The 17,822-nt window shown below is 38.0% G+C and overlaps 1 long non-coding RNA gene and 1 pseudogene across 2 annotated transcripts in view; one reads left to right on the top strand and one right to left on the bottom strand.

The window, feature by feature from the left end:
- The first annotated feature begins 80 nt into the window (after positions 1–80).
- LOC148123901 (uncharacterized) overlaps positions 81–17,822 on the top strand; it is an 83,234-nt gene continuing 65,492 nt past the window's right edge. The window contains exon 1 of one of the 2 annotated variants that reach the window (XR_015740402.1): positions 81–309. This is a non-coding gene — a long non-coding RNA (uncharacterized LOC148123901). The remainder of the gene's footprint in view (positions 310–17,822) is intronic. The other variant, XR_015740403.1, reaches the window with a different exon arrangement.
- LOC113447885 (3'-5' RNA nuclease TATDN2-like) lies at positions 14,631–17,738 on the bottom strand (annotated as a pseudogene).

Genomic DNA, 17,822 nt, shown 5'->3' with positions numbered 1-17,822 from the left:
ACGCGCAGGCGCTTTGCCTGTCCTCTCACTGCCTCGCGCACTCCCTCCCTGGGGGGCGGGCGGGGAGGGGTCACTTGGGCGGGGCTGCTCCTGGAGGCCTCACGCACGAAGACTGCCAGGTACAGTAGCACCTGAGGGAATCCAGGCAGAATTCTGGTGCCTCTTTGCAGCCACCTAGTGGTCGTCTGGGTGTTTGCAGCCCAGATTTGATAGTTTGCAACTGAGGAGGGATGCTCGGACACCTGATGGGTGAGATTTGCCCCCTAAGGCTGTCTCCCAGTTTTGGTGGCTTTGAGACCTGACATAAAGGTGAGTTTTACCTGAGGTAAAGGTCCCCATTCAGCTGCCAGGTGCTGTTTTCCCAACCTTCACGGTGCTCTAATTAATTCCTATTACCTTAGATTTTGAGCACTCCCTGGCTGCCGCCTAGTTAGTATGATGTCTTTATTTTCCATTTTATTTGATTTTATTGGTTATGTTTAAACTCAAATTGGATTAAAAATTTTATTTTGTTATGTTTATTGTAAACTCCAAACAAGGTGCAGCAATGGGGTAGTATAATTAACAGAAACAAAATTTTTAATAAAAAGCTTTTCCTTTGGATTGAACCTATTTTGAGCCGATATAGAATCAGTTTTAAATATAAGGAACTATAAAATAGCATCTCTCAAATAAAGCTCAAGTCCTGATGACTTCATGGATAGTGCAGATTTTTCCAAACTGCATGGTTTCCACTTAGGTTTTTTTGACTGGCTTTTTACCCAATATATAGCCAAGGACTAACCAGGTCCAACTTTATTTAATCTCTTTATTGAGATTAACCAAGCTCCATTAGGTGCCGTGTCTATGTACTCCTAAGAGGTTGATTTTAAAAAAAAAGGATGAGTGGGCATACTAAGCCATAGTTTATTTATCCATAATTTATTAATTAAATCAGAACTGGCAGGTTTACACAAAACACTAAAGCATCAACCATATTTTACATACAAAACAATTTCTTAAATCATATTTTGCCTGAGCATACAGACATATTCCCCTTTCTTATTAAAGATACCTTTCCTGGGATGCTATCTAGCTGTTTTGGACTGTCGACATAGAATTAGGGGAATTGAAACCTAAACAGTTGGGGGTAAAAAAGCCTTCTGAGACCAGCTAGTCCTAAATAGGATTCACGATTTGCATGCAGAAATCTTTTAATTCCCATTTCAAAAGATGGGACTTGTACAACATTCTGAGAAAGAAAACTTTAATATATCTATTTATTTTATTTATTTATTTTGTCAAGCAATTATAAGATAAAAGGTATAAGTATAAACATGGTTATGGATACATGAAATGGATATATATATAAGAAAAAGAAAAAAAGAAACAATAGAACAGAGACGGTAGGCACATGCGCTTATGCACGCCCCCTACAGACCTCTTAGGAAAGGGGTGAAGTCAATAGTAGACAGTCTAAGGTTAAAGTTTTTGGGGTTTGGGGAAGAAACCACAGAGTCAGGTTTGACTATTATGATACATAGTCGAGGTCTTTTTGAAGGGTAGCAGTATTGTCTGTGGTGTTGAATAGCTTTACATCATCAGTGAAGAGAATGCAGTTGCTCTTTATATGATCACAGAGGTCATTTATCTAGAGTATGAAGAGAGTTGGTCCTAGAATAGTGCCTTGGGGGACATCACTGTTGACAGGTACAGAATTTGATAGGACGCTCCCAATTTTGACCATTTGTTGTCTGTTTGACAGGAATGCTTCTATCCAGTTATGCAGGTGTCCAGAGATACCGTAAGATTTTAGTTTTAGGAGTAGTTTGTCATGTACCACTGAATCAAATGCTTTACAGAAGTCTATGTAGATTGCGTCTATTGCTTTGCCCTGATTGAGTTGTGTAGTCCATATATTTCTGCAGTGTAAGAATTGCAGATTACAGGATAGTTTTTTCTGAAACCAAATTGTTTATTAGAGAGTAGGTTGTTTGTCTCTAAGTGGAGGATTATGGATTGGTTAATAATTGATTCCATGACTTTGCAGGTGACGCAGCATAAGGAGATTGGTCTGTAATTTTCAACTAGGCTGGGGTCTCCCTTTTTGAAGATGGGGATGACAGTGGCTTGTGACCATAGTTTTGGCAAGGAACTGGTCCTGAAAGATTTTTCAAAGGTTATGTTTAGAGGTTCGGCTATGGCATGGATAGCTTTTTGAAGAAGCACATATTCCGTCCGGTCCAACAGATAGATATGATTTTTAGATTGCGTAGTGCTTTTTCAACATTGTCTTCTGTGAAATCGATATGTATCGGATCATTGGAGTCATCTGTGGTTTGACTAGGAAATACTGGGCATGATCCATTGCTGTTTACAAATACTGAGCCAAAGAATGTGTTAAAGTGGTTGGCTTTAATGGTGTCATCGTTGCAATCTTTACCATAAGGTCCTTTTAGGGGTGGGATGGACCTTGAGTCTTTTAGTTTGTTGTTTACAAAATTGTAGAAAGCACGGGTGGAATTGGTGTGTAGAAGGTTTTCCTCTTGTTTAATGTGATAATTGGTGCATTCAGTCTTTATCTGGTGGCATAAATTTTTGTATTGACTTTTGAAGTTGGCAACATGACCAGATTTGTTTTTCCGCCAAAGTGATTTCTTTTTGGATTGACCTTTCTGCGTTTAGGTTTTATCAATGACAATCTTTAATCTGTATTCTACATTTTACACTTATTTCATTTAGTGACTTAAAATATGAGTCCTTAAAATATGAATTTTATAAACCAATAGTCATTTATTTTGTTTTATATTTATTTCAGTATTATATAGAGCAGGGATCTCAAACTCAATTTACCTGGGGGCTGCTGGAGGCAGAGTCTGGGTGAGGCTGGGCTGCACTGCAGACGTCATTTACGCTCAGCTTCTACTTGTCAGCGGCTCCTGGTTTTGCCTTTCCTTTCCCAAGGCAATGCAGGACTGGAGCCGCACAGAGCTGTGCCGGCGGTAGCAACTCCTGACAGCCCCAGCCGAACACCTGAGTGGAGCCTGGGCGGAACTGCTTGTTGCTGCTGCAGGCGCTCCTGCGGGTGCCTGGCTGCCCAAATAAAGAACCGCACCAGCTCAGGGCTACTGTGAGGAGCAGGAGGGGAAGCTGGACCATTGGAGAAGCGGAGCAAAGTCGGAGATTAGTAGCTGCCTCTTTTGGCGCAGAAAGCTTCCCCCATCTAGCTGGCTGGTCTCCTCCTCCTCGGCCCTACAGAACAAACAGGCAGAGAAGGAGGAGAGCAGCTGGCCAGTTGGGGGAGGCTTCTTGTGCTGCGAAAGAGGTGGCTAATGATCTCCGGCTCCACCCTGCTTCTCCAACATCCGGCGCCGCCCTGTTCTATGTGCTGGCTGCTCGGACTTGCCGGGCCTGAATGTCAGCCATGACGAGGAACGGCGGGTGGGACTTCCTTCAGAGGTCCATTCCCCCTGCAGGCCGCACTAATATTATACTTTGATATCACACTGGGGGCCACAGGATATCGTCCTGCGGGCCGCAATTGGCCCGCGGGCCGCGAGTTTGAGACCCCTGATATAGAGGGTTTTTTCCTTGTTTGAGGGTCCCAATATTTTATTCTAGCCTAGTAGCATTTTTGGCTCAATTTTTTAAAAGTATGTAGCCAACATTCCTCTGGCATGTAAAGACAAATTGATTACACATAAGCAACAAAGAATTGAAACTATTCTTTCAAAAGCTTGATAATATGATGATAAACAAGAAGCTTTTTGATGGTGGTTTTGTGTGTGCAAATGCTGTTTACTTAATATACTGTTTATGATCATTCCTGTGTTTTAGTTCTGAAAAACACCCAGGATAATTCAATGGCATAAAGTTACTTATACCGTTATTGATAACTATAGACTGAAATTGAAATATTAGCATTCTTGGAACAGCTGCCTCTTTGCTTACTGAAAATAATTTATGAAACTGATTTTAATATCAACTATGCAACAAGGAAGGAGAGATGGGGATTTTGCTTAGAAAACATAATTAAAATCCAATGGGCAGACATTACATAGCTGTGGGATTCAAATTCTATGCTTAACCATAAGATTGTTTGCTAGATGTAACTTGGTAAGTTGTGTGAACTTAGCTAATTGTTAAACAAACCATGAGTTAATACAGCATGAATCAATGAATTGTGTGTTTTTTTGGTTTTAGATCAAAGCATTTCATTTTAACATCTCTATTACCATTTAGTCAACAATGATACTATAGTAAGATTATATTAATATTATAAATAATATATGATATAGATAAAGACTGTCTATAAACATTTATGCATACAACAAGTATAAAAACTTTGATCTCTGTTTTTTTCTGAGGGTAAAAATTACAAAGATTGTTCTATGAAGAACAAATCATTGTTTCTATGGTATGTTGAAAGTCCATATTTAATTTTCTTAGCAGTTTGCTTCCAGTGTACTCATTGAATTCACATGTAATAATAAGCCAGGATTTGTTTTTGTTGTTGTTTATTGAATAAATCACAATTGTCTGCGTTTATATGTTAACATGCTGAGTCACAAAAAGGCAAACTACGTATTTGTTTAATATGAAATGTGGGCTCATGTGTTCCTTTGCAATTTTGTAATACCACATCTATTATTATTTAACTTCAGGTAGAATGTAGCCAGCCAATCAATCAATTAATCAGTCAATCAATCACTCAGTCTGGTCATCTGTCCTTCCCTCCCTTCAGTGATTTCCATATTGACTGTTTCGAAGTCAATTTATAATATAATGAAAATAAATCCATCCATTTTATTTTCTTATATCTAAAGAAAATAAAACCAACCAACATAAAAAGACAATCAATTACAAAAATAGTCAGATATATTACATCAATTAATTTTATTTATTTGGTAAATGACGCAGGAAAATATTGCCTACACCAAAAATCTGTGGAACAATGGTTCTTCTCTACAGCTTTGTGAAAATCTTTGAGCCAAATCATGTACAGTCAAAGAATGCACAGTAGTGTATTCGCATGGTATATTTTACATGGATTGAATTTCCATGATCAGATTCCCTTATAGTTGAATTTTGGTTTTGCTTTCCAATGCTATGAAACAGCATTGTGGTAGGTCATAATAAATAAATAATATTTTTAAAATATTATTTGTTTGTTATATACGAATATATTACTTTGTAGATAGACTTGTATAATACGGAATTGTAGAGAACATATTAAAACAGAAAATGTTTTAAAGTCAAGATGTCTCATTTAAGGAAACTAAAAATGTATTTTCTGAGTTTTAAAAACCTTAAAACTGATAAGTTGATTTTATTTTTGCCAACCTACTTAAAATATTAAAAAGATTCATTGCTTGATCATGAAATAATTGTGTAGTTTTTAGCATCTTAGCATCTTCAGAGTTAAGGCAGAAAAGAGAGGATTTTTTTGGTTAATTAAAGCAATTTCTTGTTTGCTTTGCTATGTCAAACAAAGCAAGCTATTTGTCACTGTGGTTTGTGTATTTTTTTAAAGAGCTTTCAACTTTGATCTGAAGCAAAGTGCACTGATAGAAAAGATGACAGAAGTAACAAATCCACCATGTCCATTGTCGCTCAGACAAACTCTTTAAGTCAATAAAGGATGAGATTTAGAGGTAGAAAGCCATATGACTTAGGATGAGGCTTGTGCATGCTTGTGAGAAAATGTAGACCTTTGCCTCCTTTCGTTCAGACAAAGGTGTGGGGAAATTTATTAGCCAGGAATTCAGTCCAGTATGTACAATGAAAAGGTGCCTCATTTAGGCCTGGGTTTTGCTTGCTTTTCTAGGCAAACAATCCCATTTAAAAAAGCAGCACTGAGCTGGGCCTGTGGCATGTAACAGCTGTTTTATTCAAAGTGTCAGCCCAATAGATCTCAGGCCATGCTTTGGTGATTCCAGAGTTGACACTAATGTCTTTTAAATACCACATTTTGAGTTATATTCAAATTATAAGTATTTTTTTTTAAAAAATGGTCAAAATAATTTTGCCCAGTATGAGTAATATTGATGTCACTGAATAAATGAAGTGAAGAACAAAAGTTCTTATTTGAAACTGACACCAATACATTGATCCATATTTGGTTTTTCAAGAAGCTTTGTAAACTCCATTGTATACCCTTTAGTGAGATTAACTTTCTTGACTACATGGGTTGAATACAGACATGGCTGCTCAAACGGACAATGGGAAGTACAAAGATCAAATGGCTGTCACTCCAACTGAAAAAAAAATGGTAAGAAAAATCTTCAAACCTGATGGTGGTGGTGTTCATTCAGTCATGTCTGACTCTTGGTGACTATGGACCAGTACTCTCTGTGCCTTACAATTTTGTACTACTTCCTTGAGTTGTTCTATGCTTTGACTCGGAATGGGACAACTCACCGTGACCAACTCACTATGGCCAACTTGCCACTGGACAACTTGCTGTAGAGCAATTAACAATTCAGTTTAATTATTTTAAATAAATTATAAATATTTTAATTTTTATCATTCACATTTCATCCTTTTTCATCCTTCCTTTAATGATTCTATTCCACAATTTCTTTGATATTAGTGTAGCTCTCGTCCCACAGTGAGTTGTCCCGTGACAAGTTGGCCATGGTGAGTTGTCCCATAGCGAGTTGGCTGCAACAAGTTGGCTATTGCAAGTTGTCCATGGCATGTTGTCCATGATGAGTTGTCCCTGGCAAGTTGGCTGCAACAAATTGTCATAGACCACTCTGGTTGGTGTCAGCTTTGTTGGTGTCCAGACACCATGTTCTTTGGAAACCTGGTTTCCTTTTACCACTAACTCTTCCAAGCATAATTATTTTCTCCAGTGAATTCCCCCTTCAGTAAATAACATGGCCAAAATAAATGACACAGTTTTGTGATTTGCCTTCAAGGGACATATCTGGTTTGTTGATGAAGGCCTCACTGGTCACCTTTGCTGTACAATGAATATATAGAAGCCATTTCTAGCATCAGTCAATTTTCTTCCTATCTTGCTTTTCTTAGGTCCAACTTTTACAATCCAAGTATTTACCCTAGAGGATGCTATTCTAAGAGAAGAAGCTTTCTGGTGTCAAACCAATATACTTGATTGTGTAGGTTTGAATCAGAATGAATCTTAACAATGCTATTCTGAAGCAGTCTTATGAAAGAATAACTAGTATTGATACAGTAAACCTTATTTCAGTGCAAAATTATTTGTATTGCTGGCGGTGTTTTCAGGGCCTGTTTCTTGGCTGGTGTTTTTGAAGGATTTTGATAAAAGGGTACTGCTATGAGAGACACTTATATTAGTGGTATCTGGAACTATTTACATTGACTCTCAGAATTCATGAATAAATTAATAAGCCTGAGGACTGGCTTAGTTGGAACATCATTTTTGAGGAAGGAGATCAAATTGGAGGATTATTCCTTCCAATCTTAAGATCACAAATTCAGTGGATCAAATAATTCTAACATTGTATATAATGTCCAAAGTGGGCTACTGAAAAAATAATTTCCCAAATAATTGCTTCTCCATTTGACCACCAGGGCAACGTATGCAAGAGTGCACATTTAGCGAAAGGATCTTTTCCTACTGTTTCTTGCTAAAGATTATATTCTTAATAACTGGCACCAAAAGTTGGAGTTGGTAAATAGAATTTGTTTATTTGAGGGATCTTCTGTTTCCTATAGTATCTGCCTGGGAGGTATCATCTCATTTATTCATGCTGTGTGGGTTTTTTCCTATCTCTATGGCTTTTCTGATTATTCTGTTGTTGAAGTGTTCAGTTTTGGCGATAGTTCTGGTATTTTTATGGTCAGCATGAATAAACGAGATGATATATCCTGCCTACCAGCCATTTGGAAACCTGCACTCATTAACAAACAAGTACCTAACATGAAGAATGACACCAGACCCACACCCATGAGGTCCACACAAGATGCTATGTAGAAAACAGACTCACACCCACACAGAAGATGAGACACGACCACGGACCAGAAGCCGTACCGCAGCTACATCACTACCCGCTTCAAACCCCTCCGACCCTTACATGAAGCGAACGGACGCCCACCATGAAGATGTGGCACGACCATGAACACAAAGCCAAACAACAGGATCACAGCTCACCAGCTCAAATCCCCCAGCAACTAAGATTAATCTGAGCACAACCAAGCCCCCACCTGAATAGAACACACCCCCAGCCAATCAGAACACAGCCAACCCCCAACCAATCAGAACACAGCCAACCCCAACCAATGAGAACACACCCCATCTAATCAGAACACAGCCAAGCCCCCAACCAATCAAGTCACACCCCCACTAGCAGTTAAAAGGAAGAAGCAGCTGCAAGCTCACATTACTCCGAGAAGCACAAAGCCGAAGACACAAGCCTGAAGATGATGAATGAGATTTTGTCATTCATCGCCAAGATACTTCCAATTTTACGTGGGAGAAAACCTGAATAACCAAAGATCCATATACATACATACATAAATGTCTCCGTCATCTTAGCCTAAAATGAATATTTTATACAAAACCACATGGGGCATGTGAAAGTTCATCTATCTGAAACTATGTTTTATTTTTCACACACTCTCATTCAATTCCCATTAATGTTTAAAAAATATGAATTGGCTCTTTGCCTTTGCTATGTGAATGTTTAATTTTATTGAACATTTCCATTATTTTTGCCCCATTAATTTGGTGCCCCAGCCATTTAGAGCTATGTGTTTTGTTCAATTTGTAAATCAATTATACATCAGAATATATTTTCTGCATATTACCAAAGCGTACTTTTATGTCAGCTTCATGAAAGCATCTCAGTTCTGATCGGTAGTGATTACCATTAGGAAATGTTGGATTTGAATTTGGCCTAATATTTCTTTTTCGGTCTTTTTCTTTTATAAATCTTCTTTTACCCACGTTGCCTAATTATTGTATCTGCCTCTTTTATTTGATCTATGACCATAAGTAAATTCGTTCTCCTTTTCTGTAGTAGCACCTGCCCTTTGGAATGAGGTTCCCCAAAATCTGGACAGTTCCAGAGCTGCTATTGTTTAGAAGAGCCGTGGTGAGAGAATGAAACCCTTCACTTCATTCTTTCTGGTCTGTGGCCCTTGCAATAATTTAGATTTACCCTTTATCTTTTATTGATGTTATTGTAATTTCTTAGTTTCATTGTTGTGAAGCTTCCAGAATTATTGAGAGTTGAATGGTATATGAGTTTAAATAATAACAACTTAAAAAGAGCCTGCTAGTTGGTATGAAGTGATCCTCTTTAATTAATTAAAGAGTTTTGTATGTGTATGTTTTTGTGTTTATGAGTATGTGTGTGTATGTATATGCATTTCTCCTTGAAAATTATTAATGCATGAAGCAATGCCAATGACAATAGAATAGAAAAGAATAGAATACTTTATTGTCGTTGCATTTTACAAATACAGTGAAATTTGAAAGCTACTCCAGCACAGTGTCCCTAACACCACATCACAATCACACTACAGAGTATTTAAAAATTAAAATAATAATTAAAAACCGAGTTTAAAACCTATCTAAAACATATAGTAAGTTAGATAGTTTAAAAATGCCACTATATACATAGGCCACTATATACATATGCATTGTGACAATCAAAGTTGTGTGATTGTAATGGGAATACCTCCTGATATATTAAGGCAGGGGGTGTCAAACTCAAGGCCCGGGAGTCAGATCTGGTCTGTGGGATACTTAGATCCAGCCCATGGGGGAGCTCTGGAAATAGTGAAGGACTGGGCTGCGGTGACTCTGCCAGTGAAAATGTGGCCCTCCCAAGCTCCGTTTTTCCTGGCAGAGGGTTGCAGGAGGCTGTCCCAGCTGAAAACTGGAGCCCATTTTCTCTGGCAGAGCACTCGGGCCACAGACCCCCCCCCGACACAAGTGATGTCAAGCTAGCCACACCCACCCTGGCCAGGCCTACCCCGGTCCCTGAGGTCAAACACAACCCTTCAATGGAAGCCTACAATTATGCGACCTTCAATGAAATTGAGTTTGACACCCCTGTATAAGATACCTTGTTTGCTAGGCGTTCGGTTTGTCTGACTACAAATCTTTTCATACTTTGCACACCCTATCTTGTTTTGTAAGGTGGGATAGTGAGTATTCTAATCTACACTGGGGAATATCGACGTGGGGGGAGGTCATAATGGCAGCCACAACCCTACAATTGAAGTCCCATCTATATTTAAGATCGTATACATAAAAACGGCTTGGCTTTGATTACACATCTTGACTTTTTTCACCCCTCTGTAGGTACTCCTGGTGCAGATTAAGGAAAATAATTCCTGACTCCTTGCCAGGAAAGTTATATGAAGCCAGTGCTTTTCTTCACTGAAGGAAAACAATGGGCAGAAATGTCATAAATAGATTATTTGGTTCTAAACATTATTTCTTTGTCAGTTTTGATCTGGGTACATTATATAATTGCATTGAGATGATAGTTTTAAGTCGGCAGGCAATTTACTTCAAAGAGACAGAAGTTAGGACAGCTCTTGCCTGCCCTCCTCTTTTCAAAGATCATTTCCAGAATGGGAGAAAGGAAGTGTTTTGAAGCGGTTAAGTGATTTCTCTCCCTTCACAGACCATTCTTAATTGAGTTTTGGCACATTCTGTACATTTTTAGATCAGCATCAAAGCTAGTGTCCGTCCAGTGATAAGCAGCTTGTTCTCAGGTTTCAAAAAAAAAAAAAGAAGAAAATACACACATATACACACAGATGGCACATATATACACAAATTTATATAAAGCCTTTATTTTCCACATTGTTTCGATGTACGTAAATATGCATGTATGTGTGTGTATATGGATACACAAATATACAGCCTTCATTTTCCACATCCTTTACACACACACACACAAACACATTTTCCATTAAGCTGAAATGTCCCTATTGCTATAAAATAAAAGCAACATAGAGCAAGATATGGCCTCAGGTGCTGAACTGGGAATATATAAATGCTGTGGATTGAATTTACCCTTAAATTTTACCCAGAAGATCACTATGGAGTTAGGATTGGTAACACAGCCAGCCAGATATTTAGACTGAATTTGGCATTTTTCTCCACCTATTGAGTCCTTCCTAAGCCCATGAGAAAGATGCCATTCTCTGTGCCTCTATTTGTTTTATTAATCCTTTGTAAAACTGTAGATTAGGGTTAATCTGGACAATCAACAATATCATTTGTATTGTAATATATTATAAAAGTATTGTGATATTAGTTATTAGCAGTGCTAAGTTGTCCCATTTGTAGGAATGTTTTTTTAATTGTGTCTGTATCAGAAATAACTTCCAGGGAAATGTATTTCAGAAAAACATATTGATTTTTTCTCAGGAGAGAACAATATATGTAAGAGAATGAAAAAGGGCCAATTTTATTATTTTCATTGCATATATAGCCATCGGACATTGGATAAATTGATTCCTTCCATCAATCTGTGAACATTATATATATCTTTATTATGTGTGTATGTGGAACTTCCCTTGAGAAGTGTGTAAAAGTGATATAAATTGATGCAATTGGTGTAAAATCGGGCTGCTAGGCTGTTTACAGTTTCAAAGGACATGTATTACATGAGGGCTGCAAACTCGCTGCCCGTGGGCTGGATGCGTCACATGCTAGCTACGCCCATACCCAGTTTAGCGAAGGGGGAGAAAGTCAGGATACATCACATGATAATGCAGTGACGACGTGAGTTTGGACACTCCTGTGTTATATAATGCCTCCACTCTAAGATCAGCATTTATTACAAATCCAATACAACCATAATGATACTGCATGCATTGTGTCAATAACTGTGCAAAGGACATCATAACACAAATGATGTCACTTGCTAACTCTTGCCCCCTCAGCAGTTTTTCATGCCTCTGCTGTTCTCAATTGCTTAGCAGATGCAATTTAAGAAGTTAGTATGAAGCTATGAAACCAGGGTATTCTTATTTAATGTCTAGTTTCTTTGCTTACAAATCTATCCAGGAATTATACTCAATAGGAGGGGCCTTTTTAAGAACGTGCTCCTATGGTTATAGCCCTGTCCTTTCCAGTATGTGGAAAAAGTCCTTCTTCTGGATTGTTTGCAGGGCTTTTCTCTCTTAATTTATACAAATAAATTAAAGCCCAGCAGTGGCACTGATCCCAACTTGCTTGCAAATAATTTTACCCCTTGAAGGTTTCTTTGAAGAAATCCAAAGGGATTTTAAAAACTGGATATAAGAATGTAAAGCAATATTTGTACTAAAGCAGTTAAGCTGTTTGTAAACAATTACATGTCTTTCCTGGGTCTTTATTTAAACAGGACAAAGAAACGTTTTGTTGTTCTTCCTGGGATTTGAGTTAATTCAAAATGGAGCAACAAGTTAAAAAAAAACTCCCATGTGTTTCCTCTTTAATTAGCTAATAGGTATGTAGGTTAAATCCAAAAAAGATTTGGAAAAATCAGTTTAAAATAAACACCTTAAACTGCTCCTCTCATTTTGTTTGAAAATTGTTTTTTTTTAATCACTCTTTTCTCGCTTGGTTCTTCAATTATTGATTTAAGGGAATTCTAGGTTCAAAATACCCTTTTGCATTAAAAACACTCTTGAAAGCACAATTTCATTTAACTGTGGGCTTGGAAGTCAGCCCTTGCCAGTGAAGTGATGGTGTCATAGCATCCTGGCAAACTTTGCATCAGCATAGCTACAGAATTAATGTGGCCATTTGCTAAAAGAGAAAAGCTAACTTATTCCTTGATTCTAAACTGTGGGCGGAAGTGGGAGTGTGGATTTCCGTAGGATAGAATCTCTTATTTAGATAGAATATGTCCTAGGCACCTCTGTCTTGACTTAAAAAACACTATTTGCAAGTTGTGAAGTTTATCTGGAGAATTGGAAAGAAGACTATTAAACTGCATCTGAACATTTGAGTGAACAGCACACATCATATGTGAAGCTAAAATTGCCATAGAATTCAGCAGTTTTATGCATATAGTTAATGTGACCTAGAAGAGAGTATAGGTAGCCCTGGAATGTAACCACAATAAGCTCAAAATGTCCACTGCTAAGCAAGGGCCTTGTTAAGCGAGTTTTGCTGCATTTACAACCTTTCTTGCCACAATTGTTAAGTGAACCATGTGGTTGTTAAGTGAATCTGGCTTCCCCCATTGACTTTGTCTGAAGCTGGCTGGGAAGGTTACTAATAATAATCACATGATCCTGGGACAGTGCACTGACACTTAATCATGATCACATAATTAAGGGGATGCTGCAGTACAGATGATCCTCAACTTACAACAGTTCATTTATTGACTGTTCAAAGTTATAATGGCATTGAAAAAAAGTGACATGACCATTTTTCACACTTGCAACTGTTGCAGCATCCCCATGCCCACGCACTGACTCATATTTATGACGATTGTACTGTCCTGGGGACATGATTATCTTTTGCCACTTTCTGATAACAAAGTCAAAGGGAAAATCACATTCACTTAACCAGGTTACTAACTTCACAACTGCAATGATTCACTTAATAACTGTGGCAAGAAATGTTGTAAAATGGGGTGAAATTCACTTAACAACAGAAATTTCGGGCTCAATTATGGTCGTAATCCCAGGACCAACTGAAGTTGCGTATGTGTGAAAACTGGTCGTAAGCCACTTTTTGCAATGCTCCTTTAAACAGTCACCAAATGAATTGTTAGTCAAAGACTACCTATAATTTAAAATGGAAACTGATATTGCAGGAAACTGAAAATGGGTACTTATTTTAGGCTTATAGCAATTAATGCAGCTAGGAGCCAGCCTCTTACAAATGACTTGCAAGTGATTCTGGAAGTAATAGAGCAGTGGTTAGAGTGCAGTACTGCAAGCTACTTCTGCTGCCTGCCGGCTGCCTGCAATGTTGCAGATTGAATCTCACCAGGCTCAAGGTTGATTCAGCCTTCCATCCTTCTGAGGTGGGTAAAATGAAGGCCCAGATTGTTGGGGGCAATAGGCTGACTCTGTAAATTGCTTAGAGAGTAAAGCACTATAAAGTGGTATATAAGTCTAAGCGCTATTGCTATTGTTAATAGCTCTATACTGGGAAGATCTCCTTTGGGGTGACTGGCCTGAATATTTCTTTAGATTTTGTTTTAGATTCTTTATATTCTTTCCATTTTTTTAAAAAAATGAAAAGATTGAATGATTCAGTTTCAACCATAATCTGTAAATGAAGTTTATATAAGCTTTATTGAGAAATAAAAATGACAGTTGATAATAAGTTGTTCAAAGTCAAAATAATACATAAAATTATAGAAACATATAATCGTTTACCAAATGAAGAACTCTCCGAAGAGATCGAAATTATAAAATCCAAATGCAAATTAAAACCCAGTCAGATTTTCACAAATAACCTTGACATCCTATTTTATATCTTAACTTTGTTCCATTATTCTGCATGTATATGGGTATTTTTCATTTCAACAGAATGAAGCTAGAGAACATCTGTGACATTTACTAATAGTTTGTAAACAATATTTATGTACTGTACAATATTAGTTTCTCTTTAAAAGCAGTTAATCATTTATTTCTATCTTTGAAAAGAGCAAATCAGTTAACATGTTGAAAAAAAACTGCTCAGAAAAGGACAGACACTTCATTACATTTTTAAGGCTGTTTCTACAAACAGGTTACATGAATAGGTAATGTTTTTACTGCAGCAGTTAAGTGGTGTGCAGCTCAGAAGTACTTAGATTTAGCTTGACAGTTTTAAGAGTACTATCTGTTTACTTTCTTGAAAAATTAAAACATTGACAAGGATTAGCAACTAAACATAAAGCTATTAGAACTGATATTAACAGAGGCACCTTAAAAAGCAGGAACAAGTAACAGAATTGGTGGTATTAAAAAAAGCTATGAAAGGGTATTCAGTATTAGTGTAGAAGTCCAAATCAATAATTACATTACAAAATAAATTTAAAGGGATCTAATCATTTTACAAAAGACTTTCCTCTTTTAGTTTCCCCCCCTTTCTTTTGACCTTCTTACAAGTCATATATTTTGTTGGTGTTTTGCCTTAGAGCAGCTAATGTGGCAGGTAATGACACTTCTTTGAGGCAGGCAATCTCTTTCACTGTGTGCAGAGCTAATCCAGGATGTGAAAACTGGCTGACTCGTTTTGGCACCTGTCGAGGAAGGAAATAAGGTGCATCTGTTTCTACCACTATTCTGTTTAATGGGATTTTTTGAACAGAGTCTCTAACCTCATTTGCTGATGGGTAAGACAGCAATGCAGTGAATCCAACAGTCAGATTTGGAAAATAGTCTAAAAGTGGTTCAACGACACTATAGCGTCCAATGAAACAATGCCTGTGTATTTTATAGTCTTTCGGCACACATTTTTTCATGATTTCTAACAGATCACCATCAGCACCTCTGCAGTGAATGACCAATGGCTTCCTTAAGGAAACAGCTAGATTCAGTTGCCTCTCAAAAACCTCATGCTGCTTTGGGATTTCTGTACGACATTTGTAAGAGTAATCCAGTCCTATTTCACCAAAGGCAATAGATTTGGGGTGTCTCATTGCCTGCATGAGATTTCTTTCATGAAGATCTGTATAATAACAAGCAAAGTGGGGGTGGCAGCCAAATGCCCCCCAAACCATATCTTCCTTTAATAAATCTTCCCATAAGTTGTTTCTTAAAATACAAGGGTCACAAAAGTCAGCTATGCAGCCCAGAAATTCTTTAGGAAAAGTGCTGCTGTGTCTTTTCCTAAATTCAGAAAAAGTTCCTTTGAAGGATGTTTTTGAATATAACATGTCCAAATGGCAGTGTGTGTCAATAAAGCCGCCTTGTAAATATTTGGGCAATCTCATAGGCAAATCCTGGTCAACACAATTATTAGTGAAATAATCTGACTTACATGATGAAGAAAATATGGGAATATATGTTTCTCTTTCCATGTTTTGGGGTCTTTTTTTCTCTTTATAATCCCGTAAAGAACCATATGACCACACTTTCTCTTGCGCACTTTCCACTGAAGGTTTTTTATCTTTTGCTGCTTTCATTGTTCTTTCTAAAGGAATGTCATAGAGATTATTGGAATATGAAATGTTTTCAGTGGATCTTGTAAAAGAATATGTTGGCTTTAGATTGCTTGTTTGGTGTTTTCTATAACAATTCACTTTCTGACTGTAGAAATGAGGAGGATACATCACAAATTCCGTTGTTGATGCTGACATTTCTATCATTTCTGAAAGTCTGTGATTAGAAATGGAATTTTCTTGTGAAAAGGTGACCAGCGGTCCTCTATCTTCCATGTTGGATCTATAATTTTCAGATGAAAACTCTTCGTTGTGCTCCATACCCTTTTGATATGTTTCTGAATCACCTGTAAACACTGGTTCCAGAGAGGATTCAACAACAACCGTCTTCTGGAAGTTCACACACTTTTCTGCAGCATCACTTTGTGTTTTAGATAAAGTGGAGGGAATCCATTTGTCCTTTGCTATGTTTTTTGGCTTTGCGCCAGCACTAAAGCTTTTTGCAAAAGGTTTCTGATGGTTGCTATTCTGCTTGGTCTCTTCACCTTCATATTCTGAAGCTCCAGAGACCCATCTCCAATGGGCTTCTGATTTCCAATATTGTTTTTTACTTTGGCTAGCAAAAGTATTCCAGCCAGAGGCTTTAGGTAACTGTTTAGGACAAACTTGACTATTTTTTTGCTCTCCAATTGGTGAAAAGCTGCTTTTAAGTTTGTGTTTTGGTTGGTAATTTTCTTTCCAAAACACTTTAATCTGTTGAGCATCTATTTTCTTTTTTACTGGGACATTTGAGTCATTTGATCCCTGATAAAGTTCATTTTTATCACTTGATCCTGTATGAACATATTTGGAAGTATTCACTGGCTTGGAAAGTTCTCTCGTGCTATATTTAGCTTTGTGTCCTGTTTCTGTAGCAGCCTTCTTAATGTTGGAAATCTGTTGAGGCTCCAATTCATGTTCAGGTCTTGTTAGTTTATAATCTGACCAACATTGTTGCTTATTGTCTTGCTTGACAGCAATGTTACTTTCCTGTGGTGTAGTTTCCAAACAATGTGAATTGTTTCTAATTTCTCGCCCTCTACTTTTTGATGCTACTGAAAATTCTCCCAGGTTGTTAACTGGTCCAAGTTCCTCTTTTCCAGAAGAGCTTTCTTTATGAATTTCATTTGTAGAAGTTTTTCTTCGGGCTTGCAATTCTCCCCCAAATACACTCAGCAGAGCTTTACGATATATTTTTCGAGCTCCTTCACCCTGATCTTGGTTTTTTATTTTTCTCTGGACACATTCAGCAGACTTTTCTTTTAAGGCACTTTTTCTTTCAGGGACTGGAGAATCGTTTGCGCCTGCCTCTCTACCATCTTCTTGCTTAACCTTCAGCTTCTCAGGGGCCTGAGAGGAAGATGCCATATCTTTAATAGATTTTAATTTCCGAAGCGGGGGGAGGGCTTTATAAGAAAGCTTTTGCTGGGGGCGAGAGGGTCTACTCTTGGCCTTCCTTAGCCCTGCTGCTAATGCATCGTCTTACTTCAAATTCATCAATCGCCGGCAGCGAATGAAGTTCGGGAAAACTACCTGCGCGGGGAGAAGACCCGGAGTCTTCCTATACGCAGCCTCCCTGCCGTCACCGGGACTCGCGGGAAGAAGGCTAGAAGCGGTTCGTGAGGCTTGCAAAGCTGTCCGCTCGGCTTTGCATCTCCTGCTTGGCTGCATCGAAGTTAAATTTTCTTCTCCCAGGCGTCGGAAACGGTCCGGGTCACCTTTAAGCTGCGCCACCCGTTGCCTCGTCCCAGCTGC

Source organism: Pseudonaja textilis, chromosome Z (assembly GCF_049901715.1).
Source record: "Pseudonaja textilis isolate UNSWEBS1 chromosome Z, rPseTex1.2, whole genome shotgun sequence".
In the NCBI taxonomy this organism is placed as follows: Eukaryota; Metazoa; Chordata; class Lepidosauria; order Squamata; family Elapidae; genus Pseudonaja; species Pseudonaja textilis.
Note: the sequence above shows the minus strand (reverse complement) of the source record. Positions and strands in the feature narration are given on the sequence as shown.